The sequence below is a fragment of the Limulus polyphemus genome, unplaced genomic scaffold (genome assembly GCF_000517525.1).
Source record: "Limulus polyphemus unplaced genomic scaffold, Limulus_polyphemus-2.1.2 Scaffold2993, whole genome shotgun sequence".
Taxonomy (NCBI): Eukaryota; Metazoa; Arthropoda; class Merostomata; order Xiphosura; family Limulidae; genus Limulus; species Limulus polyphemus.
Window position 1 is genome coordinate 110,669 of NW_013668603.1, and position 5,297 is coordinate 115,965.

The following is a 5,297-nucleotide window of genomic DNA, read 5'->3' on the forward strand; positions in this document are numbered from 1 at the left end:
ATGAGCTTTAGAGGGCTCTGCCTAACCGTCAAGCTTATGTGGTGCATTCTATTAAAACCCACGTTCTAGTTTCTTCAGTTGTCACAATGTTTATAATACCAATGCTCTTTATTGCACACAGCTTTTGTTAAGTAAGAACGGTATAATAAATTATCTACACTAATTAAAGGTTTAATTTTCAGTTTGATCTATGCAGATGGCTTGCTTTCATTAGAAGTTAATCATAAATAAATTTCAATTTTAAGTTATTAAAATATGACATGATGCTAATTTTTCTGTTATATTCCAGTCATATTATTTGGTAATCTCGAATTTATTCTATGGCGATTACACTGATCGTGTTCGAAACTTCCGAGGTTAGCGTGTGTTAAGTACATTATATAATCAAAGTAACGTTATTATAGAGAAGTCCAGATGCAATAAAACACATAATTAATCTCTTTAGATAATAAATCGATTCTCTAACAATGTTCAGTGTAATACTTTTTTTCTTAAATGAATAAGCCAGTTATTTAGTAAATCACATATAACTTCTTTTTCTATTGATTAAGCCTAAAGTGTCATTACGTGCGAATAAATAAATACTTTTGCCAAGATTTACAAAAAATACATGTTTTATATTCGGGCGATTTTTGATTTATAAATTACTAAAATTAGATTCTTTACCGAAATATATATTTCCAGATTTATGCGGCCATTACATTTTATTGTTATCTCCTAGTTGTACAGAGTTCAATTATTCCTACAGTAAGGTTTTTTATATAAAAATTATATTTAATATTTTGGGTTTTCTATGGAAGAATAGTCAACAAAATTTGATGTGATAGGCATAGACAACTATGGCATTTGGAAACAAGTCAAACAAGCTGTTTCATACAAATACGTATAGAAAGTTATTGTATTTGCTTATCTGTAGAAATATATTTGTCACTATGCCACAACATGTACATTAATAACAGTTATCACTTGTATGCAAGTCTCACCAGTTGTTGCCTTTAACCCTGGCAGTTGCAGGTTTACAAAGCAGTTTATGAAAGAAGCCTCAAAAAGTATTATTCTACGCTACATCTGTGATGATGTAGCTATCCAGTTACCTAATAAACACTATAAATGTACCATATTAAATTGTTTTGGTTGTCATACAAATTATGACATAATTCCTCAATAAAATTTTAGGTAGCAGTTGTTTATACAATGCAATATGTGTTCGCTGTCTTTCAGCTGGTGGGAAGTTATGCTTTATTGAGTTCGAGAGTTGCTCGGTTCTTTTATCCTTACAATCTTATTGTATGTTCATTATTTTAGCCAATTACACCTCGCTTTATCCTTATGAATAAAATGGTTAATCTAGAAAGTAGAATAATAATAATAATAGAAAAAAATAAAATGGCATATATATATATATATAAAACATGATGGAGGCAGCTTTTATTTTAACAACAGTTACTCTTAAATTAGTGTATTAATGTGATAAACTTTATACGCGATAATAAAACTAAACTCATCACATATAAACAAATTTGTAATGCTTTTTTTATAATTTCAGCTGCATGATAACGGTTTTTACCAAGATGGTTTCTATATACAATTCATGTTTTATATAACAAGCTAATAATACACGCACAATAAAAATAAATAATTATTTTATTTGTTTTTACATTTAAACAATTATTTTATTGGATTAGGTCAGTTATATTTACTATTCCTAAATACTGGCAGCCAGATAGGATTGAACTACCTTTAACACGTGCCTTTATATTAAATAACCAAAAACAGTATCTCGATAAACCCTGATAATTAAAAATAGACGAGTAACTTATACAATAAGATTTGTTCGTTTTTACCTTCTGTAAAAATTACTGAAATATTGTGGATATCCATGTTTGATGTTTGATGAATATATAGAAGTGACTAATTCAAAATTCATATTAAATGCTGTAAGTCAGAAGTAAGTTTGCGGACTTATAGAGCTAAGATCTGGGGTTCGATTCCACGCTATGAATAGAACGAAGATAGCCCATTTTGTAGCTCTGCATTCCAACAAACACACAAACAAACCAAGTTTATGAGTAATTAATTTTTATCGGCGTTTTGGTTTATGCTTTCACTTGGATTTACAATTAACACAAACTGAAGAACAACTTCACTTTGTGTTAATAGACTGTACGTTTAAATGAAGGCGAAACCCGGAACAATAATGCAATATATTAATTATAAATTTGGGATTAGTTGTTTTTGTCTATTCAAGAACAACATTTTCTTATGTTTATAATTACACTTTATAAGATAAGTAAAGAAAAACAAAAGAGATGAAGGTGGTAATACAGATAGAAAACAGTAATGTTTATGATAAAATGGAATATTAGAAATCGCTTCACGGTGGCTCAGAATGTCGTCTTGAGAACTTATAACTCTAATATTTGTGGCTCGATTCCTACGGTAGGTGCAACTCAGATAACCAAATGTTCAGTTTTTTGCTTAAAGAAGACAAACACATATATTATAAACCAAACTTGTTTTGAGAAATATAAAGTACCTCTCGAAGAATTGTTTTTTTATTCTAATACATAAATCATTATTCTGAAAATCACTACTGTCTAATAAAATTTAAAAAGTTTTGTAAGATTATAATAAAAGAAGCCTCCAGTGGCTCAGCAGTAAGCTTGATGGCTAACATGCTAAAATTGGGCGTCGATATCCGTGATGGACACATCGCAGATAGCCCATTGTTTAACTTTACGCTTAAACAGAAAACAAACAAAAAAGAAATGTTTAATATTAATTCTTCGATACCAGAAGTATCTGATAAGTTTGGTTTGTGTGTGTTAAGTTACTTATGCTTGTTGCTGTGTTTCTTTCAGTGACATTCTAAGCTTCTCTGTGATAAAGCGAACAAAAATATGTTCTTAACATATTTTTCCGTGTTTACTAAAAGCAGAATGGAAGTTTGAGTAAAATGGTTCGAATTATACTAAGAATATAGTTACAAATTAAATAACACAAATAGCTTTTATAAATTATCTTAAGCCTGAATACAATTGAAATGTCATAATTTGTTTCTATAATCTCTCGCAATCATGTTTGCAACAAAAGAAGTGAGAGAACTATCGAGCATCTTGTATCATAAAGAAGTCAGTTTAAGACCCTAAGTTGAGGTATGTCCTCAATGCCTCAACACAATAGGATAAGTTAGGCCGAACAAGTACAACAATAATTAACACAAAACTTTTCAGAGAATGAAGCAAAAGGAAGAAATTTAATATTAGGATATCTTATTGTCATCACTAAGCCAGACTATGTATATTTAGTTATCTAAGTAATAATAATGATAAAATGTTGGTTATTAAAGAAACAACAATATTCTATTGCTTTATAAGCATCATGCATTTGAGGAAGCAAACTTCTCTGTTTAGAGTTTGAACCGTCTTTCACTTGACTGTATTGTGAGCTCTGACTGCACGTGTCTGTTTATGGTGTTTTGTGTTGTACCGACTCATCCTGATAACCTACACCCTCGGGTACTATAAGAATAGTTCATGACACAATGGTCCAGATGTGAATGAAATCGTGAGCAGAATGATTATCTCATTGATGAAGCTTACCTTGACCGAAATAAATAAGAAAATAATGAGGGTAGGGGGGAAATGTGTGAGTCAACGAGTGTCTAAAATATAAACATATCTTGAAACCGTTATTAGTAGACAAGATTAAACTACATGTGTGTCAAGTATACAAAAAAATAAGTAAAAGTTTTGAAGTTTGTTTAACTTACAGGAATTTGTTTTTCACTGTAAACAAAGACGGTTGAATATAAAGTAGCTCAATCTTTAACTCAAGTTTGAGAGATGGTAAGGATAGTGGGAAGTGAATTACGTTTGTTTCCTTATTGTTCGTTTGTTTTAGAGCAAAGTCACAGTGGTCATATGCTGTATTCATATGCTTACCACTGTCCCTACGGGAGACGCGAATTACAATCATTACGTTTAATCAATGAATTATCCTACAGCTTCAAAAGCATAGAACGAATGGAGAGAAAAACTGACTTAGCAGCTTCTAAGTAAAATAAAGTGATAATAACACAACCTGATCTGACAACAAAAGTTATTGTCAGTACAAATGACTGTGGTGAAAACATTATTTCAATTGATATGAAATGCATCTCACGATATCAATAACATTGCTTTGTTTGTAATTTCCTTAATAAGACTTTTTTTTTTGATTCTCAGAATACTGAACCATTTGTAGAAGATCTGATTTTACTTGTAAACTTTTAAGAGAACTGAATGTATTAATAAACATTTTATAATATTTTTGCGGAATTTATAATAAATAATATACGTATTTGTGGTTAGCATTGACACAAATATTAAGAATGGTTTATAGGAAACATTTATTTTTAATAATGAAATGGTAATGTTAATGCAGTTATTATCTTAAATGCAATTTTAAGTTCAGTATCATGTATATATATATATATATCATACAATAGCAATGTTTCTTAATTTGGCGTTTTTTAAGAATTAAATTTTGATGAAAAAATATAAACATTCTTATTTGTTATAATAAAAATTATGGTTTAAACAGACGACATTCCTTAGGAATTCAAAGTGCATTTAAAAATATGATTATTCGCATCTCTTTAGCGAAAAATACGACTAGCTCGTCCATAAGAGTTTTCAACTGCTGAACAGACACCTAGACTATTAAATAACTAGGAAAGTTAATTTTATGGGGACGAAGCTGCATTATTATTCTCTAAGCCACACATTATTGAATCGTCATTATCAAAAATATTCCATATAGTATGTATACGAGAAAGAGGGAAACATTTGAAGTGTCTGAAACTATTATAAAAACAAGGTTAGACAGCGAGACTGGGATCAAAATCATTCCATTTTCAAACATATGTTTCAAACTTTTAATTTATCACTAATATGTTTTTAAACCTTTGTATTACTCAAGATATATATATATATATATAGAAAATACGTGGCAATGTTACTATTGACAGTCAAACTACAGGAGAGACTTTACTGAAGTTGATCTTATTATTTTCAGGCACAGTTTTCTTTTATTAAAAGGGAACTGAGAATCCATTATTCGAAACTACGACTATCAGACGGTGCACATAAAATGTTAAAACACAGAAACAACACACATAAAACATACGAGTATTTAACTACAATAGCATTCTTCATATTAACGAACTACAATATAGAAACGAATAAAAACCCTATAACCGGAGCGCCCTCGAAAGGGGGACATTTCTTCGGGGGCAAAAAAAGGCCCACCTTTCG